We start from the raw sequence: 27,079 nt of genomic DNA on the forward strand, positions 1-27,079 counted from the left end.
TTCACAACACTGTGAAAATGACAGCAAAATGGCTGCTCATTGTATCCAGATGTAGGAAACATTTTGTCTGACAGGGATCTGCTTACACCTGCCAGATAACGTGGCATGAAAGAGGATTTGACTCCCACTGCTCTCCTACAAGAAACCCTATTCAATGCATTGTGCGTAGTCTGTCATTTCTATTGCATCTACTCAGGAAGATGGCACTGTTTCAGATGTCAGACTGATCTGTCCCTGTCCTATTAAACCTAATGTGCAGAAAGGAATTGTAAATGCTGGTTTATAGCAAAGATAGACACAAAGTACTGGAGTAATTCAGTGGGTTAGGCAGCATTTCTGGAGAAAAAGGATGAGTGACGTTTTTGGTCAGAGTCCGAAGAAGGGTCTCTACCCAAAAAGTTACCCATCCTTTTTCTCCAGAGATGCTGCTCGACCCTGTGAGTTACTCTAACACTTTGTGTCCTTCTCTTAAATCTACTGTTAGTTGTGGCTCAACTTATGTACTGCAAGGAGGGGTTGAAAATCCATAGGATTCAACACATATGTCTAAGTTGACTCTCCCAGTGCAATGTGGGTCTCAACCCGAAACGTCACCCATTCCTTCTCTCCCGAGATGCTGCCTGACCTGCTGAGTTACTCCAGCATTTTGTGAGTAAAGTTAATATCTTTCAGGTAGGATGTTAAATCAAGGGTAAGATTTAAAAAATCCATTTGCTCTATTTTGGGAAGTAAGAGGAATTCCTCTTTACTATCTTAATCTTTAATCCTTACTAATATTATTCCTCGATCAACATTGTGAAAATACAAACAGTCCGGTCGGTCATTATTGCAATTCTGTTAGATGTACAGTATTTTTATGTCATGCTTGCTTTAGTATGGTACTGGCACAGTGGGTCAAAGCAGTTGTCAAGCAGCTCCAGACACACAGGCTTGATCCTGATCTCTGTCTTTGTGGAGTTTGCATGTTTTCCACTGTGATTGTGTAGGTTTCCTCGAAATGCTCTGGCTTCCACCCATATCCCAATGTTGTGCTAGTAGATGTGTTGGTGGCGCGAGCCACAGGGTGTTGCATGTGTCTAGTGCCCTGGTATAAATCCAGATGCCGCTGGCTAGCAAATTTTACGAAAAAGGGAGCCGAGTGCATAAGCCTCCCCCTGCCAGTACATAACCTCGAAATCATCAAGACTCTCGCAGTGCCTCCTCGTGGCAACACATGGTAACTGGGGCCACCTTCAGTCCCAGGCTAAACTGCACGGGGATCTCGGAGGAACTCTGGTCCCCAGAGATGCGACGTGCATGCCCACCGCCGTGTGGACACGTCCTGACATCCATCAACCAGGTCCCAACTATGGGTTAAATAGCACCCCACTGCCTTGTGGGTAAGGCTCAGGAGAGCCGAAGGCACTGGAGCTGAAGTCCTGAGAGCCGGTCAGCTGATTCCTCGTGCGTCCGCCTTCCGGCAACTCCTGCAACCGAGTAGGCCCCAGACGTAGCAACCACGCCGTTCCTCTGGAATCAGCCTATCAGGTCGAGAGGGGAATGTAGATGCTGGGCAAGTTTGTATTCCCATTTACCAGCCTAGGCCCAGCGGCGAAATCAAATGGAGAGGACACTTCATCCTTGCACTGTGAGATGTAACCACAGATGAAAAATCCCCCTCTCCAAGCAGGACAACGCCAAGCCGCACCATCATCTCTCGCAGATGGACGGATGCTAGTAGATTAATTGGTTATTGTAAGTTATCCCTAAGTCTAAGTCTGAGGTAAAAGGACCAAAAGGAGGTTAATAGGTTCAAATTTACGTTTATTATTGTTATGTGTACTGAGGTCCAGTGAGAAGCCTAGTTCTACACGCTATCCAAACAGATCAGATGTACTCTGCATATGTTCAATCAAGTCAAACTCAAGTACAATAGATAGAGCATGCAATAAATAGAGCAAAGGGGCAGGTACAGTGCAGAATACAGTTCTCAGCATTGCAGTGCATCAGTTCCATAGACAAAGTCCAATAACAACAATGGGGTCGAGGTGAATCTCATGACAGCCGAGTTCAGAAGCCTGATAACAGAGTGGAAGATAAGTATGTGAGAGTTAATTAATTGAAGGATTACAGTAAAAGAGGGACTTGGAAAAGGGACTGACAGAAGTTTTTTTTTTTTTTAATCAAAAATATTTATTCAAATATTTAAATAATATATACAATACAATAAAACCAAAACAGAACCCACCACCAGAATATTATACAAACAAATATACCAATTGAAACTATTATACAATTATATTACAATCCCCATCCAGGATACATCCAATCCCCCGCGGTGCCCAGCGGTCCCGGAAATCCTCCAGGGTGCCCGTGGACAGCTCGTGGTCCCTCTCCAACACCACCCGGGCGCGGATGTAACCCCGGAAAAGGGGTAGGCAGCTGGCTCGGGCAGAGCCCTCTTCCGCCTGGCGCCGTGAATCGCGGATGGCCGGTTTGCCCAGGCCCAGGAGCAACCCAACAAGGACATCTTCGGCCCTACCCTCTCCCCTACACACAGGGTGTCCAAAGATGAGAATGGTGGGTGAAAAGTGCAGCCAAAAAGCAAGGAGCAGCCCCTTTAGATATTGGAACAGGGGCTGCAACCTCACACGCTCCATGTACACGTGGTTCACAGACTCTTCCAACCCGCAAAAGTGGCAGGCGGCTGGCTGGCGAGTCTGTGAACCGCGTGAGGAACAGGTTGCAGGGGACTCCTCAGTGCAGTACCCTCCACCCCAGGTCCCCGAGGGACTGACAGAAGTTGGTATGAAGCTGATCTGCCTCTTTCTGAGTAACCATGCATCATTTACTCTAAAGTGTACTTTGGGATGTAGGGAACGTAAAATTATAAATACAACTCTACGTTGCTGAATAACCTCCTTGGAACTGCCAACATAATTTGATTTTTGATGTTCATTGCATGACAAGCAGGGGACAACCTGTTGATCTTCAGAAGATCAACAGCTGATCAAACATTGGCAATTGTGGTGCTGTCTGAATTGAACTGGAACCTTACACAACAAATTTGCAGGTGATTCTTGGAATCAGTACTGAAATAATTTCAGGTCTGAAGAAGGGTCTGAACCTGAAACATCACCTATCCATGTTCTCCAGAGATGCTGGCTGATCTGCTGAATTACTCCAGCACTTTCTGTCCTGCTAGAATAATTTTCCCTGAATTAAGGTTTGAATCTAAGTTGTTCCATCAGAAACAATGACGATATAAGTAAGAACTGAACCTTACTCACCCAATGTGTCATTGGGCCTCTCTCTTCCCTATCTCTGGAAAACCTAACCTTACAATTTAATAAGGTTTCTGTAACTCTGGTCACTCCCTTCTCCCTGAATTTAATCGTCTCATACTGACTGGAAGTGGGGCAAGTGTTCCAGCTGGCAAGAGGTCAGAATTCATGAAGAAAAGCCTCATCACAGTCACTTACAAGAAGAAGGGGAAGAGAAAAGAGATTAGAAATTGGTGATCCATCTCACTGTTAGGTTTCAATCACACAATTCGTTCCATTACAGGTTGAGTCAGGTTTGCTCTGAGGCAAGTAATCCACCACGATCCACCTCTGACAACCTATGATCACCAATGTGTGGAGCAGAGGAGTGGAGACTTGCATACACAGCTTAGATCAGGATAGCACCTTTGATGAACGTTGCCCATGTACACAATGAACTGTTCTCCAAAACGGGTTTGGAGAAGTCACGTCTATTTGTAGGAAAAAAAACTGCAGATGCTGGTTTAAATCGAAGGTAGGCACAAAATGCTGGAGTAACTCAGCGGGTCAGACAGCATCTCGGGAGAGAAGGAATGGGTGACATTTCGGGTCGAGACCCTTCTTCAGACTGATGTCAGGGGAGGGGGCGGAACAAAGATAGGATGTAGTCGGAGACAGGAAGACTAGTGGGAGAACTGGGAAGGGGGAGGGGATAGAGAGGGGAAGTCTATTTGTAATCTGGTACCACTGCTCTGCACATACATTAATGACAGTCTGAATTACTGGAAGAGAAACAGAAAGCATTCTCATCAAATCTGAAGTCAAGCAAGGCTTGTTCGTGAGTCTTTTGCCAAATCATCAAGAAGCACAGACTAAAGATGGGTGACACATTTCAAACAGCTGGCACACTGATATCAAAGTCTCCCTTTACATCACCACCTTCTGCCCGAAACCATGGTTGGTCTGCAAGTTGATTAGCATCTTTGACCGATTTTAACTGGCCCTGGGGGCCAGACTCCATCACAGCTAAAGCAATGTCAGGTTCTTTTGTGATCAGTCAAACTAATCCTCTGTTCTTTTCACCATCAGGTCCAAGTATCTCGAAGGTGTTCGAATTCTAGTTTGGAGGAGCGAAGACATGCGGCACGGACTGAGTGGAGTGGATTGCCGAGAAAGATCAGAAACTAGGAATATGGGACCTTTGCTCCTTCTCAACTGTGTGAGGTAATTTGATTAAATGTATTAAAAAGAAACTGCACTTGCTGGTTTATACCAAAGATAGACACAAAATGCTAGAGTTTCTCAGCAGGTCAGGCAAAAACTCCGAAACATAGAAACATAGAAATATAGAAAATAGGTGCAGGAGGAGGCCATTTAGCCCTTCGAGCCAGCACCGCCATTCATTGTGATCATGGCTGATCATCTACAATCAGTAACCTGTGCCTGCCTTCTCCCCATATCCCATGATTCCACTAGCCCCTGGAGCTCTACCTAATGCTCTTAAATTCATCCAGTGAATTGGCCTCCACTGCCTTCTGTGGCAGAGAATTCCACAAATTCACAACTCTCTGGGTGAAAAAGGTTTCTTCTCACCTCAGTTTTAAATGGCCTCCCCTTTATTCTTAGACTGTGTCCCCTGGTTCTGGACTCCCCCCCCCCCCCCCCCAACATTGGGAACATTTTTCCTGCAGCTAGCTTGTCTGGTCCTTTTATAATTTTATACTTCTCTATAATATCCCCTCTCATCCTTCTAAACTCCCATGAATACAAGCCTAGTCTTTCCAATCTTTCCTCATATGACAGTCTCTCCATCCCACAGATTAACCTCGTGAACCTACGCTGCACTGCCTCAATAGCAAGGGCATGCTTCCTCAAATTAGGAGACCAAACCTGCACACAATACTCCAGATGTGGTCTCACCAGGGCCCTGTACAAGATGGATAGGTGGTATTTTGGGTCGGGACCCTTGTTCAGACTTACATCAGCATTATGTGTCTATCTGACGTAATTTGTCTATCAACAACCTAATGCTGCAGACCAACATATTCCAATGTGCAGGAGTACATGCTGAGGGATGCTGAGGAGTACATACAGGACCTTGGTGTGGTCATTACAAAGTCCTTCCAACCCCTGAAGCCTAAAGAGAAAAACTCTCTGTAATAACCTTCCAAATGTATCACTGATGGAATGAGATATTGATGCCCTATGGAGATTATCATGATGCAAGCTAATATAAACGTCCACTGCTGCTAGAAGATCATTGTGAGTATGTGATGTATAAATGAATATCCTGCATTGTATAACTGCAAATGTTATAAATACATTTTTTTGGTCAAACTAAATCCCTACATTTAGTGGCATGAGATTTGAGCTTCCTTGGTCCTCAGCTTTGGAATTCCCCCCTAAGTTTTTCCATCTCTCTAAGGCACTCCATGCCCCTCCCACTAGAATAAAGGTCTCAGTTTTTGACTTAAAGATGCCCTCATGGAACATTTCAATTTTGGATACAGGTGCTACACAAATGGAAGTCATAATCATGATGTAAAAACTCTTGCATCCATGTAGAATTCCTGGGCTGGTTGGCACACATTAGAAGTATTTATTTTGTGGGTAATTACTTATACAACAAACAAATCTTCGCTTTATGGGGCGCAAACAAGGATTGAGTGCTGTTGCATTTGAAGTAGGTTCTGCTTCCCATCGGAGACAACAGGAATGAAAGAAATGTGCCCGGCAAGATGAATAGGACTCGTCAGTAGGAGGAGGGCAGTGGGAGTGAAATCCTCTTTCACTTTGCAAAATCTGGCAAGCGTGGGTGGATCCCATTCAGTCAAAATGCTCCCTGCAGCTGGACACAATGATTACCCATTTTGCTGTCAACTTCATTGCGTTACATAGCCAATTGGCTGGCTTAAATGGCTCTGCACGATTACCAGCATTCTCTCGACTGCATTGTGTTGAGAATATCACAGTTTTACACTGGTGGAGATTTAGGCAGCTCCTTTATTACCCAATGGTATCTCTGCAAGACCACATCGCAGGAAAGAGATTGCGAAAGGCAGCGATGCCTTATCACAGCTGCTGTGTCCCAGATTTGATCCTGACCTCGGGTGCTGTCAGTGCGGAGTTTGCACGCTCCTCCTGTGACTATGTACGTTTCCCCTGGGTGCTCTGATTTCATCTCACATTACCAAGACATGCCGGTACATTAATTGGTTGCTGTAAATTGACTCTGTGCAAATGGCTGGTGGGTGAACAGAGAGGTAGATGATGGGTATGTTGCAGGAGAGTCAGAGGGGAGCATTGACTGAGAGCCAGCTTTGACTAAAGGAGTTGAAAGGTCTACATTGTAAGAGAATATGAACATTATGCACATGACTCTCAACCCGTGCTGTCTAAGGGGACACAAGCATGATAAAACAACATTGGCAGTATGGATGATTAGCCCGTGGTAGATGTGCCTAGAGCTCAGTAGGTTTCAGGCAAACTTATGTAAGGCTGTGATATTCTTTCCCAAGGATATGACCGAAATGTCACCCGTTCCTTCTCTCCAGAGATGCTGCCTGTCCCACTGTGTCATTCCAGCATTTTGTGTCTATCTCCGGTTTAAATCAGCATCTGCAGTTCCATCCGACACATTTCATCCGTAGTTCCTTGTTTCTTTGTAAAGCAGAGAAATAACTTCTCTGCCTTCTTCAAAGCAGTGTCTTGGGTCTTTTGTATCCAATTGAAAGAGCAGCAAAGACCCATGCTTTAATATAGGATCCAAAGACATCGCCCTCTGACAAAACAGCACTCCCTCAGAGCTGCAGCCAGACCATCCCACTGAACTGCTCTACTGACCCTCATCCCCCTGCCCACCCACCCCCCTCTTGACCTTTGACTGGGACTTGAACTCATATCTTTCCTACTCAGAAGAAAGAGTATTGCCCACTGAGACACAGCTGACATTGCAAATTGTCGATTGCAACGCTGTGCTCTGCTTTTTCCCTTTCCCTTCCCTCTCTTTCTCCCTCCCCAGTGACCCACGGCAGCTGCACAGCAACCTGCTCGCAACTGGCATAATCGGAACATATGCCCTCTCACAATCTCTGGAGAGAGAGGCCTGTCCCAGCCTCCCAACACAATGGAAGGTAATATCTTATCAAAAGCAGCGAGCAAAGGCTTAAACACTTCTATTGTATTAAATATGAATGAGTATTTATTGTTGAGCACAGTATGAGTGGATACATGATGATGTCGATTAGCCACATGATTAAGCAGATGACACGATATGGCTGCTAAGGTAAATAAAGCAAACCTTCTGTCACTTCCTCCCTGGGGCCTTGGGAACATTTTGTTTGGTAACTTTGCCTGCAGAAGCCAATTGACTGGAAAAGAAAAGTGACTGCAATATAAACTCAGGGGATCTTAAGCTAGGTCCTTGCAAATATCTTTCTCTTCTGACTTAAAACCCCCCCTTTTCCCTGGCACGCAGTCAAAATGAGTTGAGGAATCATAGTGATGGATTAATTGGAATCTGGGATGCTCCTAGCCCTTGATTTTAACGATGCATAAATTGGCCTGTTGGATCTTCTGTCCTGATTCCATTTTTCCAAACACAAGATTTGTATTTCTAGTGCTGCAGACAAAAAGTGCTGGAATCTGAAACAAAAAAACAAAACAGAAAGCTGGAAGAACTCAGTGGATCAAGTAGGATTTGGTGGAGGCAAAAGGGGTGAGTTGACATTTCAGGTTGAGACCTTGCATCAGAACTGAGAGGGAAGAGGAGGTTTGTAACTGTACAGCAGTTCAGGGGTAGGGGCAGGATGGGTGGGATGGAAACTGCTAGATGATCGGTGGAACTAGATGGGAAGGCGATGATGGGCAGGTGAAAGCAGTGGGAGGGTGGGGGAAAGTAACGGAATGGAAAAGGTGAATAACCGGAGAAGACTTGGGTGAATGTGTGTGGGAGGAGAAAATCGGGGGGAGGAATATAGGTTACCAGGATTGCAAACAGAATTGTCGACTTAAATCTTTTGCCTCGTAAATGGTTCCTGACCTGCTGAGTTTTTCCAACATTCTGCTTTTTGTTCCTGTCTATTTCTGGGCTGGTTGAAGTCACCAGCAGCTTGTTCGGCCCCTGTCGGGTGGGGGTGGGTGCAATGGGGAAGCATAGATTTCCAGCTCCTGTACGAGAGAAGCTGCCCTCTGCTTAAACCTACTATGATGAAACCAATGGGTAGAATCAGTTGCCCAGAAAACAGTGAGTAAACATTTTTCATTTAATGCAGCGGGTTTAAGCAAACGCATTTACCTTTATGTGTGTGTGTTTTTAAATCCTTTCTTTTGTTTTGAAATTTTAAAATGTTGATTGTTTTAAATACTTTCCAGGTGCTTTTGAAAGTTTTTGACCAACATTCTGTTTTGTTGATGGCCTTGCCAGGCGGTGAAGTTGGAGATGGGGCTTCATCAGCCATCAAAGCCCGTCCAGTAGAGCACCCAATCTCTTGTGTTGGGACAGGCCCTACAGCGCACAGTGCTGGGGTAAGCAGGCGTGTTGAGAGCTGGTGTCCCAGTGGGAGGTTGGTGTCACACTGGACAAACGAGCTTGGCACAGGGGAAAGCAGCCTTTATCTCTAGGGTGAGTGAATGATCTGTCCTGTTCTGTTTGTCACCTTTGATCATTGGATTTCATACGTGAAGTCTTAATGCCAAGTCTGATTCCATTAGCATACTGGTTTAACTTATCAAAAAGGTAGCCTTTGTAATCTGTACTTCATCATTGATAAACTAGTGTTTGGTGAACACATACAACTTAGATACGTGTGATCAATTTAATAGTGGTTTGAACAGTGGACTTCAAAGAGAAGGAAATACTTCTATTTAAATGTTGTTCTCTATGAAGTTCAAAAAATGTTTTAGTTTAGAGATACAGCATGGAAAAAGGCCCTTTGGCCCACCAAGTCTGTGCCCACATGTGATCCCTGTACACTAGCACTATCCTACACATAGTGGGGACAATTTACAATTTTTATCGAAGCCAATTAACTTACAAACCTGTACGTCTTTCGCGTGTGGAGGAAACCAGAGCACACGGAGAAAACCCATGCGGTCACAGGGAGAACATATACACTCCGTACAGGCAGCACCCATTGTCAGGATCGCACCCGGGTCTCTGGCGCTGGAAGGCAGCAAGTCTATCGCTGCGTCACCGTGTCGCCCTTACATCCATTCAAAGCTGTTGTGGAGTTAGGGACATGCGGGAGGTGGGAAGAGGGAGCAGAGGCACAGATGCTTCTAACAATAATCTCTAAAAATTTTATCTTATTTGAGGTTATGGAGTTGAATGTGTATGTTTGACTCATAATATCAAGGACACTTGGATGAGTTCCTCCAAAAGACAAGAAATTTGAAGTTTTGATAATGCCTCTGAAATATAGTGACTGTTGTAATATAGGACAGAGTAGAGAGTCGGATTCAGCAAACCAATTCATCTAGCCTTTCTCATGTATACAATGATATCTTCTGCAATCCCAGTATGTAAGTCTCTTTCCACCCAAAATCATTACATAGAGAGAAAAGCCAAATAAGTGCATTCGCCAAATTAGACAATCACAGCTTCTTCAGAAAGGAGGCTAAAAATGTCTTGTCTATAGTTCCATTTAGGTTTAAAGCAGACTAGAGTACCATGCCTTGCTTACAGGCATAGCTGCTATAGGGCAGAGGACAGATCCCCCCTTCCCGAGGTGTGCACACAGTGACAACATGAAGGCACAAACTCAAGAGATTCTGCAAGGTCACCTGTTAACATCATATGGTTGGCACAAACATTCCAGTGCTGTCCCTATGCTGCACTGTTCTATGTTCTATGTATCATGGTAAGCTAGCCAATAATATAAAGGAGGATAGTAAAAGCTGTTTTAGGTATGTGAAGAGGAAAAAAATAGTCAAGGCAAATGTGGGTCCCTTGAAGACGGGGAATTTATTATGGGGAAAGAAGGAAATGGCAGACGAGTTGAACCGGTACTTTGGATCTGTCTTCATGAAGGAAGATACAAACAATCTCCCAGATGTTCTAGTGGCCAGAGATCCTAGGGTGACGGAGGAACTGAAGGAGATTCACATTAGGCAGGAAATGGTGTTTGGTAGACTGATGGGACTGAAGGCTGACAAATCCCCAGGGCCTGATGGTCTGCATCCCAGGGTACTTAAGGAGGTGGCTTTAGAAATTGTGGACGCATTGGTGATAATTTTCCAATGTTCTATAGATTCGGGATCAGTTCCTGTGGATTGGAGGGTAGCTAATGTTATCCCACTTTTTAAGAAAGGAGGGAGAGAGAAAACAGGAAATTATAGACCAGTTAGCCTGACATCAGTGGTGGGAAAGATGCTGGAGTCAATTATAAAAGGTGAAATTGCGGAGCATTTGGATAGCAGTAACAGGACCGTTCCGAGTCAGCATGGATTTATGAAGGGGAAATCATGCTTGACTAATCTTCTGGAATTGTTTGAGGATGTAACTAGGAAAATTGACAGGGGAGAGCCGGTGGATGTGGTGTACCTCGACTTTCAGAAAGCCTTCGACAAGGTCCCACATAGGAGATTAGTGGGCAAAATTAGAGCACATGGTATTGGGGGTAGGGTACCGACATGCATAGAAAATTGGCTGGCAGACAGAAAGCAAAGAGTGGGGATAAATGGGTCCCTTTCAGAATGGCAAGCAGTGACTAGTGGGATACCGCAAGGCTCGGTGCTGGGACCGCAGCTATTTACAATATATATTAATGACTTGGATGAAGGGATTAAAAGTACCATTAGCAAATTTGCAGATGATACAAAGCTGGGTGGTAGTATGAACCGTAAGATGCTATGAGGTTGCAGGGTGACTTGGACAGGTTGTGTGAGTGGGCGGATGCATGGCAGATGCAGTTTAATGTGGATAAGTGTGAGGTTATCCCCTTTGGTGATAAGAATAGGAAGGCAGATTATTATCTGAATGGTGTCAAGTTAGGAAAAGGGGATGTACAACGAGATCTCGGTGTCCTAGTGCATCAGTCATTGACAGGCAGTGAAGAAAGCCAATGGAATGTTGGCCTTCATAACAAGAGGAGTTGAGTATAGGAGCAAATAAGTCCTTCTGCAGTTGTACAGGGCCCTAGTGAGACTGCACCTGGAGTACTGTGTGCAGTTTTGGTTTCCAAATTTGTGGAAGGATATTCTTGCTATTGAGAGCGTGCAGCATAGGTTTACTAGGTTAATTCCAGGAATGGCGGGACTGTCATATGTTGAAAGACTGGAGCGACTTGGCTTGTACACACTGGAATTTAAAAGGATGAGACTTTGCAGGGGGGAAACATATAAGATTATTAAGGGGTTGGATACGTTCGAGGCAGGAAACATGTTCCCAATGTTGGGGGAGTCCAGAACCAGGGGCCACAGTTTAAGAATAAGGGGTAGGCCATTTAGAACGGAGATGAGGAAAATCCTTTTCAGTCAGAGAGTTGTAAATCTGTGGAATTCTCTGCCTCTGAAGGCAGTGGAGGCCAATTTTCTGAATGCATTCAAGAGAGAGCTCGATAGAGCTCTTAAGGATAGCGGAGTCAGGGGGTATGGGGAGAAGGCAGGAACGGGGTACTGATTGAGAATGATCAGCCATGATCACATTGAATGGTGGTGCTGGCTCGAAGGGCCGAATAGCCTACTTCTGCACCTATTGTCTATTGTCTGTCAGTCAATGAAGTTTGATTGGAAACCCTCAGATGAACAGACATTAAAAATCATTGACCTTAGTTCAGTTTCCCTCTCCGTTGAGCATTTCCAGCACTGCCTGTTTATATCTGTTAAGTGCAGAGTATGGAGGGCACAAAATGATAGGTGGTGTTCAGCCAATACAAAAGCGATGCAGACCCTGTGTTCGTGAGTGTCTTGTAATTGTTGCATAGATTGCTCAATAATGTAAAAGTTAATTAAGCGCAAACGGCCTTCATGTAACAGCAAAGTTAACAAGGATAAAGAAGAGTCAAAGTGATAAGTGCTAAACAATGCTTTGACTGCTGCTCTCTGAGCACAATAAAATATCCGCCTAATCTAGTAACATTGGCCAGGATGTACATGTAAATCCCTGATTTACGGAGTGCATCTATTTATGGTTACTCTTTGTAATCTAGCAAGTCTCTCCATTTGCAAGGTCTCAGGACATTCAGGTAACCAATCTGCCTTTGATGTGTCTCCAAGGAAACTGTCCTAATTAGTATTTGAATTTACTGCCTTCAGTTTTATTGACTTGTCCCACTTCTTCGATAATTAACTAACGAGTAAAGTAATGAGCTATGTCAGTCAGTCCTGCTGTTCAATTAAACCTGGGAATCAATTATTGAAAATAGTTGCAGATAGTTCCAATGTCGGGAGGTGTGTGTGCATGTTAAATATGGAAGCAATTATGCCCTAGTGTAAGGCAAATAATGGGAAGAGTAAAGAGGAGAGCAATAAGCATGTGCTGGGATACTGCAGTTCTGTATTCAATACCACATATTAATGAGATGCAAAGCATTGTTATTAATCCCAATAAGTACCATTTAACATTAATTGGAGAAAAGAGAATGCATGGCCTCTTAAATTATTTACTTTGCAACTACTAAATTGACCTTGTTTTTTTCCCTGTTTTATCTCCGCAGTTGATATTTGGCGATTCAATAAAAATCATCAGTAGTGCTTCTAACAGTCTAATACTCCAGAATGTTGGTAAAAGCTTCACTCTTATACTTGATAGCTTGTTGCAGTTAACTTTCTGATTAACTGTTTACAGCCCCGTTCAGGTGTTGGAATGTTATATTAGTACACAATCTCCTTGTGCATTCGACTGGAGCTCCTCACCTTGTTAATGGTTGGGACGTCAGCCTTTTACTTTTAAAGAGGGATAATGAATAGAGTAAAGAAACATCTTATATATCACTTACTTTTAAGTTTTTCTATTTAATAGCAATTTGGCATCAAAGAAACATCTCGCTTTTTACTTATTTATAGGTTTTTCTGAGTTAGTTTCATTTTGGCATCAAAGAATTAACTTTTCTTAAACAATACTATAGGGAATGGCTTGTCATATATTTTCCCCCCAGAATTTCGACAATAAAAGATACTCAGATAAGCGTAATCATGCCAATAGCCCCACACACTGACGTCAAGCAGTCCAGCTACCATTATTCTAATATCATTGCTGTCTTCTTACAGATAGCAGATTCGTATTAATCATAAGTCATTGTTATCTGTTACTTGTCTCCAAATGACTGATGCAAGATTAATGATAAACAGCACATTCCCCCCCTGCAAAGTCTAATGTTCTCACTGACTCAAATGCCCTTTAAAAAACAGATTACCAAACGGCATGCCACGTGTGGTTGTGTCATCTCTGCTTCTTAATGTGGCACGCACTTTATTGGCTCATAAGAAAATGTAAAAGACCTGAAGTCTAATGGCCATAAAACTGATAAATAATTACCACATTAAACATGCCTATATTTAACTTAATTATTAATTAATTTAAAGAGAGGGTGAGGTTATAAAACTACTAATTAAACTATTCTGTAAAACTGAAGTGGATGATTGAGAACGTCTGAGGATTTACTAAATGATAAATCCCCAAATGATTCTGTTGCTATCATTATTCTATTAATACACAGTATGCTAGTGGTCTTGGATACTATGCCTCTCACAGTTAAGAGGATGTGACAAGCATATAAAGTACCAAGAATGAAGGACATAAAATGCAAAATGACAACAGCTTTGGAGATGATGTAAGCGTAGTCTTCCCATATGACAGATATCTACTTTAGTTCCATGTTATTTCCACAAGCCTTTAATGCTCATGGATATTATTGCCATATTCATACTGTCAGTTATTGCAGCTTACCTCTGTATTTTTTTTAATTATCACAGCCAATGAAGCAGGGAAGGAGCCCAAAATTGCATCATCTACATGCATTAGTACAATTTCTTGTACAAATAGGACTTTCGTAGCTACTTATCCCAGACTAGAGTAATCAAGATTAATCTCCATAGTTATGACACGCACTGTTCTCCAAAGAACACACAGAACAATTGCTCAGGGCAAGCTTCATTAGTAAATCTGATAAAATTTGTAAAACTGATTATATTTCAAAACTTAGCAGCGGCATTAAATGTAATTTGGGAGCTTTCATTAAGGCAATTTGACTTGTAGCAAAAAATCAGCGCAGTAATCTTGTGAAAGATGAATACCCTAAACAGAGAGATTTTGGCAGATCAATTACGGGGTAGGCTTTGCACAAAGATTATGTGTTGTCTGCAAAAATCTGAAACATAAATTTGTATTTCAGATACCTGAAAAAGAAGGAATAGTTGGGGATATGGAGAAATGCGTACACATATGCTTGACTCCAATTCTTCCACCCAATGTCCTTAAGGACATTGTCTTCAGAGTCCTGATCAACTGACCACACACACATCAGTGGAGAATGTCATGCTAAAACTGACAATGTTGGTTTTAATATGGTACTGCACAAGTAAATGCAAGAAGTCCAACCACTCATGTGAAACTCGCATTTAAAGTTCTCTCTCTTTGTGTGGCTTTCAAAAGATAGCATCTTTCTTGGCCCACCTGTTGGTGTCTGGCTTAGTCCAAAAGGGCTTTGAAATCTGACTCAATTTGGACGGGAACATCAGAATTTTATTGAAAGATTCAAAATTGGGTTAACGCAAACTACAATAACAGAAAATGCTGGAGGTACTCAACAGGTCAGGCCACGTCAATGAAAAGTGAATCAGCAAAAGAATCAGAAAAGAAAAACACAACGTGCTGGAATAACTTAGTGGGTCAGGCAGTATCTCTGGAAGACATGGAGAGGTGATATTATGGGTCAGGACACTGCTGATCTGAATGCCACCTATCCATGTCTTCCAGAGACGTTGCCTGATCTGCTATATTACTACAATACATTGTGTTTTTTCAACGTCAACTATGTTGAAATGCCTGGGAGAATGTTCTTTACATCAGATTGTGTTTAACACTAAATTGGAACAGAAAAATGTTTGCCTTTGATAAAGGTAAAGTAATGGTTGAACGACTGGGTCGTCATCCAGAGACCCTGGATTATTGATGTGGAGGCATGATTTCAAATTCTGCCCCTGCACCTGATATCATTGAAGTTGTGATCTGGATTTAAAAGTTAGCTTCAGTGACAGTTGCCTTGAAACTATTTGCTGTCAAACCCTTCCAGTTTGGGTTTTCTGTAGAAAGGAACTGCAGATGCTGGTTTTCATCGAAGATAGACACAAATGCTGGAGTAACTGAATGGATCAGGCAGCATCTCTGGAGAAAAGGAATAGGTGACGTTTCGGGTCGAGACCCTTCTTCAAAACCCTTCTGAGGTTTGTTCTGTGAAGGAAATTTGCCAATTATTTCCTGGCATATTCTATAAGTAACCACAGGCACATAACAATGTGGTTGATCCTAGAGTCCAAATTTATAGGTCCTTGAAAGAAGCAACATAAGTAGATAGATAGAGCAATAAATAAGGTGTATGGGATGCTTACCTTCACTGGTTGGGACATTGAGTAGCTTTATACAAATTTGGTTAGGCCTCATTTGGAGCATTGTGAGTAGTTCTGGTCACTCTGTTACAGAGATGTGGAGGCTTTGGAAGTGGTGTAGTAGAGGTTTACAATGATCTATTGGAAGGTATCAGCTATAAGGAGAGGTTGAACAAACTAGGATTGTTTACTCTGGCGTGTAGGATGTTGAGGAGAGACCTAATGGAAGCCTATGAAATGATGACAGGCATAGATAGGATAGACAATCAGAAACTTTTTTTGCAGGTTGCAAATGAGAAATACAAGCAGATGTAGCTTTAAGGTGAGAGTTTACAGGAGATGTGACAGCCAGGTTTTTTTATGCAGAGAGTGGTAGGTGCTGGGACACACTGTCAGGGGTGTTGGTGCAAGCAGATACAGTAGTGGTGTTCAAGAGGCTTTTAGGTAGGCGCATGGATATGCAGGGAATGTAGGAAATGTAGGAATATGAATCACATACAGACCAAAATGATTAGTTTAATTTGGCCTCACATTCGGCACAGATATTGTGAGCCGATGGGCCTATTGCTGTGCTGTACCGTTCTGTGTTCTTAACAGCTCCCTGGACTCGACTCTTCAGCCTTTTCAGGCAACGTTTGTGATGAACAATAATTGCTGGCTGCTAGCTTTGTCAATGTTGCTCACATCCAGTGACTGAATCCTTTTTTAATGTACAGCATAATGAGGCTGCATATTGATCTGATGAGCACAATTAGCGATGGCAGAATAAATAGGGAGGCCAAGGGCCATAGAACCATACAAGATAATAGATTAATGTTCCAATTTAAACCCAGAAGGCTACCATATTACAAAATATTGGACTGAAAAGCCTTGGCCCAGGAAAGAGTAGTAGTAGCAAGAGCTTTAATTGTGAGTTTCACAAGAGTGGCTGTGTTTCCAGCTTCCTGGTAGCACCAAGTTGAAATTTACATTGAAGATAGACACAAAATGCTGGAGTAACGCAGCGGGTCAGACATCATCTCTGGAGAAAAGGATTAGGTGATATTTTGGGTTGAGACCCTTCTTTGGACCAAGAGTCATGGGAGAGGGTAACTAGAGACATGAAAAGGTACAAAGAGCAAGATACCTATTCCTTTTCTCCAGAGATGCTGCCTGACCCGCTGAGTTACTCCAGTATTTTGTGTCTATCTTTGGTGTAAATCAGCAACTGCAGTTCCTGCTTACGCACTTGAAATTTTCATTATCAGTTTCAGCACAACCTTCCCGACTGTTGCAAGACAGGTACCTATAGTTGATACAACATAGCACAACAGGTGAGATCTTTCCAGCCAGATCTAAAAAAGGCACACCACTTTACAAGCGGTATTTCTTCCAGCTACAGGGTGATTGCTGCTGAATGAATGGATGGTACAAGGATACAAAGGTACTGGGAGAGTGCCTCAATGTGGCCAGAGTGTCATGGGCAGGCTCCCGGAGAGAGGAGTGAGGTGGGGATTGGGTGGGAGGGGTGTGGAGTGCATAGAAATCATTGAGGCTCTGGATGAAAGCAGTCAGTGCTGAAAATCCTCAACAGGTCAGGTATAGAACTTGGAGAAACACTGCAATGCAGGCAAATGCCCTTGCTGAATTCAGGTACGTCTGTAGGCAGATAAATCCCCAGGGCCTGATGGTCTGCATCCCAGAGTACTCAAGGAGGTAGCCCTAGAAATCGTGGATGCATTGGTGATCATTTTCCAATGTTCTCTTGACTCTGGATCAGTTCCTGTGGACTGGAGGGTAGCCAATGTAACTCCACTTTTTAAGAAAGGAGGGGGAGAGAAAACGGGGAATTATAGACCAGTTAGCCTTACATCGGTAGTGGGGAAAATGCTTGAGTCGATTGTGAAAGGTTTTATAGCAGCACATTTGGAAAGCAGTGACAGGATCGGTCAAAGTCAGCATGGATTTATGAAGGGGAAATCATGCTTGACTAATCTTCTGGAATTTTTTGAGGATGTAACAAGTAGAATGGATAATGGAGAGCCAGTGGATATACCTGAGCATGGTATGGGGGTAGCTTATTGACATGGATAGAGAACTGGTTGGCAGACAGGAAGCAAAGAGTAGGAATTAACGGGTCCTTTCAGAATGGCAGGCAGTGACTAGTGGGGTGCCGCAAGGCTCGGTGCTGGGGCCCCAGTTATTTACAATATATATTAACGATTTAGACGAGGGAATTAAATGTGACATTTCCAAGTTTTTGGATGACATAAAGCAGGGTGGCAGTGTGAGCTGCGATGAGGATGCTATAAGGCTGCAAGGTGACGTGGATAGGTTGGGTGACTGGGCAGATGCAGCATAATGTGGATAAATGTGAGGTTATCCACTTTGGTGGCAAGAACAGGAAGGCAGATTATTATCTGAATGGTGTCAGATTATGAAACTGGAAGATGCAATGAGACCTGGGTGTCCTTGTTCATCAGTCACTTAAAGTTAGCATGCAGATACAGCAGGCTGTGAAGAAAGCTAATGGCATGTTGGCCTGGAGGAGAGGAGTTGAGTATAGGAGCAAAGAGGTCCTTCTGCAGTTGTACAGGGCCCTAGTGAGACCGCCCCTGTTTTGGTCTCCAAATTTGAAGAAGGATTTTCTTGTTATTGAGGGCGTGCAGCATAGGTTCACTCGGTTAATTCCCGGAATGGCGGGACTGTCGTATGTTGAAAGACTGGAGCGACTCGGCTTGTATACACTGGAATTTAGAAGGTTTATAGGGGATCTTATTGAAACATATAAGATTATTAAGGGATTGGACACATTAGAGGCAGGAAACATGTTCCCGATGTTGGGGGAATCCAGAACCAGGGGCCACAGTTTAAGAATAAGGGGTAGGCCATTTAGAACGGAGATGAAGAAAAACTTTTTCAGTCAGAGAGTTGTAAATCTGTGGAATTCTCTGCCTCATAAGGCAGTGGAGGCAAATTCTCTGGATGCTTTCAAGAGAGAGTTAGATAGAGCTCTTATAGATAGCGGAGTCAGGGGGTATGGGGAGAAGGTAAGAACGGGGTACTGATTGTGAATGATCAGCCATGATCACATTGAATGGCAGTACTGGCTCGAAGGGCCGAATGACCTACTCCTGCACCTATTATCTATTGTCTGTAGAAGCAACATTTCTAAAAAATGTTTGTCAATAAGTAACAAACAATTCTAAATTGAGAGATTGAAAATCTCAGTGTCAATGAAGTTAGTGTGTTGCACTACTGTTAAAGTTATTGGAGAAAATGTTAACTAAAAAAAAATACAGTCTTGCCAATAATGAGAATAATGAGACAACATTCATAGCAGTGTGTGGACATGTAAAAGCATGTGAAAAATTGCTCTAATCTGGCTAACCTGATTTTCAACAGCACACCACTCTGTATTCTTTCAAATGTTGTGATTAATTTTCTGGCCCAAATTTAATCAGGAAATTGTTCAATTCTGAATGAGTGGTTTATTGATTTAATTGAATTTACCTATTAACTTCTGTGAGGGAGGGAAATCTTCCAGTCCATCTCTTGTGGCTTGCCACTGATAAAACTGGCTTACTGCAAGAAGATGTAGGAAATGTGAATTGCTAAGGAACTTGCTAAGGGAGGAGCAGCAGCAGTTTGAAAAAGATGGTGGTGAAAGTTACTCCATGGGTCTTCCTCGTTCACTAGGAGACATGGCTGACAATAAAACACTCTTGACTCTTGACTGAACCAACACAGTCCCATTGGGTAGGGAATTGGAAGGCAGTGGAGGACAATTCTCTGGATGCTATCAAGAGAGAGTTAGATAGAGCTCTTAATGATAACGGAGTCAGGGGGTATGGGGAGAGGGTAGGAATGGGGTACTGATTGTGAATGAACAGCCATGATCACATTGAATGGCGGTGCTGGCTCGAAGGGCCGAATAGTCTACTCCTGCACCTATTGTCTATTGTCTAATTCTGAAGACTCACTGCCATCTATATGAAGAAATGTTTCTCATTTTAGTCCTGAATAAGTCTGGCTCATTTTGCAGCAGTTTCTCTGGTTCTAAACATCCCAGCCATGTGGACACATTGCACGTGGACACATGGCAAGATCCACTGGAATTTCTAATGAAACCACTTCCCATTCTTCACGTGAAGAGATCATAGATCATAGATGCTGTCTGACTGTTGAGTTAATCCAGCACTTTGTGTCGTTTTTTGGAAACCAGCATCTGCAGTTCCTCATTTCAAGATCATAGGTCCTGGTTTGGTTAACCTTTCACCCAACCATCCCAAGACCCAATTCAGTGACCCTTTGCTGTGATTCCCCTATCACAAATATATATTTTTATAGGTAAGGTAATCAGAAGTTCACATAATATGTGGATTCTGGATTCCCATAGTATTCTGGATCTCATTGGAATTCAATAACATTCATTTCAGAAATTCCCTGCAAATTCCAGGCCAATGTCGAACATAGCAAAATGTTGGTTATTGAATTCAACATGCAAGGCTAATATATTTTAGTTGCCCTGTTTTTGGTTGTTGTCCATCATTCTTGCCCCAGTTCAAGTAGTGCTACATGGTTAATATTCCCCTTTATGTGTGCACCGGTCAGTCTACCCTGCCAGTGAATGCTTTCAGTGGTAGTTGTGGACATTCTGTATCGGGGACTCAACTAAGCTTGATCTACTTTAATTTCAAGGATATGACTCCTGCATTTTATTTTTTTAGTTCAGTTTAGTTTGGAGATGCAGCATGGAAACAGGTCCTTCCGCCCACCGAGTCTGTGCCGACCAGTGGTCCCTGCACACAAACACTACTGCACACTCCGGACAATATTTTACATTTATACCAAGCCACTTAACCTACAAACCTGTACGTCTTTGGAGTGTGGGAGGAAACCGACGATCTTGGAGAAAACCCATGCAGGTCACAGGGAGAAAGTACAAACTATGTACAGACAAGTACCCATAGTCAGGATTGAACCCGGGTCTCTGACGCTGTAAGGCAATACCTCCACGCCACTGTGCCGCCCATTTAAACCTGTTAAGTTCCAAGGAAAACTTTACTCTTTGCATTGAAGGACTGCACATGGTTTTAGTTAACAAATAGAGTGGCTACTTTCTAACTAACAGAGAGCAGCTGTCACTTGCTAGAGCATAATGGGAGGTGGGATTGTGGGAAGCACTTGGTTGGTACCTTGAGGAACAGTTTATAATACAGTATGTGTGGAAAATGGTTCTGGCCAAACTACTCTGGTTATCTAAGTGGGAAATTGGAATGCAAGCAGTCTATGCTGTATTCCTTGCAGTTGTCCAGTGTACAATTTGATGCATTTAATACTCTCTATACACTGGGATCAGCCAATCATCCCTGTCCCGCCTGCAATTGGTCCAAAACGCCGCAAGACTCCTGACGGGTACCCGTAAAAGGGACCACATCACCCCGATTCTGACCTCTCTCCACTGGCTCCCAGTACGGTACAGAATCAACTTCAAGCTCCTCATATTCACATACAAAGCCCTAAATGGGCTGCCCCCCCCCCCCCCCCATATCAAAAATCTCCTAACCCACCACTCTATCTCCAGGTCCCTCAGGTCGGCCGATATGGGGCTACTCACTATCCCGCATTCTAGGTTTAAGCTCAGGGGTGACCGCGCTTTTGCGGTTGCAGCTCCAAGACTGTGGAACAGCATCCCACTCCCCATCAGCACTGCCCCCTTCATCGACTCCTTTAAGTCCAGGCTCAAAACCTATTTCTACTCCCTAGCGTTTGAGGCCCTCTGAGGGGGCGCTGTAAACTGTTTATGTATGTGCTGTTATGTTTGTGTGCCATTGTATGTTCGTTTTCTTAGTACCTGAACTGATGTACAGCACTTTGCTCAACGTGGGTTGTTTTTAAATGTGCTATACAAATAAAATTGACTTGACTTGACTCTTTCAAACTCAGAGTACACGAGATCTAATCTTTTTTTCACTTCAAATAAAAACTCCCTGTTCTAAGACTCATTAGCCGGGGCATCGAATATAAAAGTAGGGGGGTAATGATGGAATTGTACAGAACACTGGTGAGGCCACAGCTGGAGTATTGTGTACAGTTCTGGTCACCACATTATAGAAAGGATGTGATAGCTTTGGAGAGGGTGCAGAGGAAATTCACCAGGATGCTGCCAGGGATGAGGGGCCTCGGCTATGAGGAGAGACTGAGCATACTGGGGTTGTTTTCCCTGGAGCAGAGAAGGCTGGGAGGGGTCATGATCGAGGTGTACAAGATCATGAGGGGCATAGATAAGGTAGATGGCGGGGAACTTCTTCCACTGGTGGAAGGTTCAACAACGAGGGGACATAGATACAGGGTAAGGGGAGGGAGGTTTCGGGGGTATGTGAGAAATAACTTTTTCACCCAGAGGGTGGTTGGAGTCTGGAACTCACTGCCTGGGGTGGTGGTGGAGGCGGGAACACTCACAACGTTTAAGAGGCATTTGGATGGGCACTTGAAATGCTACAACATCCAGGGCTACGGTCCAAATGCGGGAAAATGGGATTAAAATTAGACTGTGTTTGGTAACGGGCGGCGCGGACACGATGGGCCGAAGGGCCTCTTTCTGTGCTGTAGGACTCTATGACTCTAAGACCACGTGAGTTGCATCACTGAATCCTTAATGCAATTGAGAATCATAAATATTCCTCAAAAAGAACCAGATCCTGAAAAAGAAAATGCCCTATTTCAGAATCCACCATGAGTCTGCTCAGCTTCAGGGTATTTCAATGTGGCTTCACCACCACAAGCTTGGAATTGGAAATTCAAGATATTTCGTTTTAACCTGTGAGCTGAGATCCAAATAGTCCCTCAGTACCGAGGAAGACCTTAACTCCCCCTGGGCTTATTGGTTATCCCTTCAAACTGGGAAATTTGGTATTGGTATTGATTCATTGTTGTCTCATGTACAGAGAAAACTTTGTTTTGCATGCAATCCAGGCAGATCATTCCATACATGAGTGCGATCAAAATGAACATGAGCTCAACAGATAGTGCAAAGAGAAAGGAAACTGAGGGCAGAATATAGTGTTAGAGGTAATGAATAATGCAGATAATAAAAGTGCAGGTTGGGCAATGGGATAGATTTGCAGATCGGAAATACATCTTTAGCATTTGGGTGGTCCGTTCAAGAGTCTGATAACAACATGTTGTTGAATCTTGTGGTATGTACTTTTAGACTTTTGTATCTTCTGCTTGATGGGAGAGGGGAAAGCAGAGGATGATTGGGGTGTGAATGACCCTTGGTTATGTTGGATGTTCTCACAAGACAGTGTGAAGTGTAGATAGTCGATGGGGGTTGGTGGAGGCTGGGGGTAAAGTTGGTTCATGTAATGGACTGGGCTGTGTCCATTTCTCTCTGCAGATTCTCATCGTCTTGGGTAAAGCAGTTAACGTTCCAAACTGTGATGATTCCCAATTGAGTGCTTTCCATCAGGAATAACCCAAGAGCAGTCAGTTATTTTTAGAACACAGCATTACAATATATTAGAAAACCATCTCATTTTCTTTAATTGGGTCAGGTTATTCCCGGTCAAGTCTTTAAGGATAATTTCTACATCTCTTAAAACCAATTACCTCCAGATCACCATCACACTAACAGGATTCCCTATTCCTTCATTATTCCTAAAGCTGCTTATCTTCCATCAGGAATATACCTCATGTGGTTTACGCATATCCAAATCTGCTCTACTCATTCAATTCGATGAGCTTTACCAATTTACAGCTAGTGGCCAATTGCTTATAAGAAGGCTCCATTTCAGGCAACATCCAATTTATGTCAACTGTATCCGACTGTTATTGATGGAGTTTCAACCACTGAGGTTAAATAAAATCTTATTATCTAGATCAGTCGTCTTTACCAACAGTCTTTTATCACTTCAAATCAAAACTCCCTGTTATAACAGCACATGAGTTGCATAATTGGATCCTTATGTCCAGATCCTTATTGGCCATAGTTATTGGTGCTTTAGACTTTAGAGATACAGCATGGAAACAAGCCCTGTGGCCCACCGAGTCCGCACCAACCAGCGATCATTCCGTACACTAATATTATCCTAATATTAGGAACAATTTACAATTTTACCAAAGCCAATTAACCTACAAACCTGTCCATTTTCGGAGTGGGGGAGGAAACCGGAGCACCCAGAGAAAACCCACACAGTCACAGGGAGAATGTACTAACTCCATACAGACAGCACATGTAGTCAGGATCGAACCCAGGTCTCTGGCACTGTAAGACAGCAACTCTACCGCTACACCACTGTGCTTGGCCAGTGGCTTCCAAGAACAGAGGCACAGAAGGGAAATGACCTAAGAATGCTGGATTTGTTTCACGAGCAAAGGTTTTTGCACTTTTGCATTCCTTGAATGTTGGATTAAGCTATATTTTTCTTCATTCTTGTATTCAAGTAAACATTATGGAGGATTAAATAAAAGTCTGGTTCAATGACTATTCAATGACATTTATTTTCCTTATCTTGTGATAATTCTGGCAGTGTCACATGTAGCCAAGCTATTACAATTGTTAATAGTTATTGTTTCTCTGTTGTTCTTTGCAGACTGTGGGTTGATTGACGGTGAAGTGTGCAGAAGTTCCTGGGCTATTTATGGTGGAACGTCACAGATGTACTTACATGGTAATTCCGAGTGTGGCAATGAATTTGCTGCATGCTGGTATCACTGGCACACATTCCATGAGTTTTATTCAAATTTAATCTTATCGACAGTCATTTTAATTGAAACAGAGCTTAAGTTTTATGAGGTAATTATTACTGTTGTTTAATTACATGAATTATATCTGTGATATCCACTGGTGTAATGTCCCATTATTCACAGCCAGTGGTGGAAAAATTCAATCGAATACATTCCTTGGAACACCCATTGGAAAGCTGGGAGTTTGAAATCAGCATTGTAATCGTTTGATTTACAGGTACATGACATTCATTCGAATGTGGCTGAGCTGATAGTGCTCCTGTGGAGTTAACTCCAGAGACATGCTGACACTCCAAAAACATGATTGTGGGAGTGCTGCACTGTCAGAATGCCTTTTGGATGAGATGTAAAACCAAAGCCCTCTCCACTTTCTCAGATGGCTTAAAAAAAGCACATCACTTTATTCTGATGAAGAGCACATAACATTTTTTTTAAACTGATCATCTGGACTTTATTGTGGGATCTTGCTGTGTATAAATTGGCTTCTAAGTTTCTCACATGTACAACAGTGACAACACCACCGAGGGAGTTCACATTTGATTCAAAGCAGCCCAGGCAATACCAGTGAACATTTCATTTTCTTTGTTTGCAGCTGATCCATATTTCTGCATTCTTAAGCACGACCTATATTATCCAGCATATTCCCCGATGTCAGAAATGGTTTTAATTAATGCTTGCTTGCATCTGCAAGGCACAATCATGACACACAGACAGCATCTGGGCTGTAAGTGGAATGATCTGTTTGCAAAGTCTTGTGTTCACATGTCTGTCCAGATCCTGAAAGCATCCACATATGCACAGATTTCATAAACCAATCTTTCTTAAACACTGCTTATTGCAATAATTTATTCACAAATAAAATTCATAGCTAAGTTTCCTGGGTCAGATATTGAAGATATCTGAACGGATAAAATGGCCTATATTAGGAAATGGTGCTTCTTAGTCACCGCATTTATTCAGCGGAAAAAGGAATCGCCCACACATGACATGGAGTCATATTTTCTAGATTCTTTCAAAGCCACAAAGATTTGCAAATATATTTGTGTCAAATTAATCTTATCGCTCTTTCTGGCTACTTGGCCAATGTTGCCAAAGAAAGTGGAATGATTGGGAAATGGCTGGACATGATAAATGTATACCATAGTAGTGACTTCCATCCATCAGTGATGGCAATAGACAATAGGTGCAGGAGTTGGCCATTCGACCCTTCGAGCCAGCACCACCATTTAATGTGATCATGGCTAATCATCCACAATCAGCAGCCCGTTCCTGCCCTCTCCCCTTACCCCGCTATCATTAAGAGCTCTATCTAACTCTTTCTCAAAAGCATCCAGAGAATTGACCTCCACTGCTTACTGATGCAGAGAATTCCACAGATTTACAACTCTCTGAGTGAAAAGGTTTTTCCTCATCTCTGTTCTAAATGCCCAACCCCTTATTCTTAAACTGTGGCCCCTGGTTCTGAACTCTCCCAACATTGGGAACATGTTTCCTGCCTCTAGCGTGCCAATCCCTTAAAAATCTTATATGTTTCAATAAGATCCCATCTCATCCTTCTAAATTCCAGTCTATACAAGCCCAGTCGTTCCAATCTTTCAACATACGACAGTCCCGCCATTCCGGGAATTAACCTAGTAAACCTACACTGCACTCCCTCAATAGCAAGAATGTCCTTCCTGAAATTTGGAGACCAAAACTGCACACAATACTCCAGGTGTGGTCTCACTAGGGCCCTGTACAACTGCAGAAGGACCTCTCTGCTTCTATACTCAACTCCTCTTGTTATGAAGGCCAACATGCCATTAGCTTTCTTCACTGCCTGCTGTACCTGCATGCGTGCCTTCAGTGACTGATGAACAAGGACTCCCAGATCTCTTTGTACTTCCCTTTTTCCTAACTTGACACCATTCAGATAATAATCTGCCTTCCTGTTCTTACCACCAAAGTGGATAACCTCACATTTATCCACATTAAACTGCATCTGCCATGCATCTGCCCACTCACACAACCTGTCCAAGTCACCCTGCATCCTCATAGCATCCTCCTCGCAGTTGACACTGCTACCCAGCTTTGTGCCATCTGTAAATTTGCTAATGTTACTTTGAATCCCTTCATCTAAGTCATTAATGCATATTGTAAATAGCTGCAGTCCCAGCACCGAGCCTTGCGGTACCCCACTAGTCACTGCCTGCCATTCTGAAAGGGACCCTGTCGGACAACCAATTTTCTATCCATGTCAGTACTCTACCCCCAATACCATATGCTCTAATTTTGCCCACTAATCTCCTATGTGGGACCTTATCAAAGGCTTTCTGACAGTCCAGGTACAATACATCCACCGGCTCTCCCTTGTCCATTTTCCCAGTTACATCCTCAAAAAATTCCAGAAGATTAGTCAAGCATGATTTCCCCTTCATAAATCTATGCTGACTCGGAACGATCCTGTTACTGCTATCCAAATGTTCCACAATTTCTTCTTTTATGATTGACTCCAGCATCTTTCCCACCACTGATGTCAGGCTAACTGGTCTATAATTTCCCGTTTTCTCTCTCCCTCCTTT

The sequence above is a fragment of the Rhinoraja longicauda genome, chromosome 4, assembly GCF_053455715.1.
Source record: "Rhinoraja longicauda isolate Sanriku21f chromosome 4, sRhiLon1.1, whole genome shotgun sequence".
NCBI classification, from domain to species: Eukaryota; Metazoa; Chordata; class Chondrichthyes; order Rajiformes; family Arhynchobatidae; genus Rhinoraja; species Rhinoraja longicauda.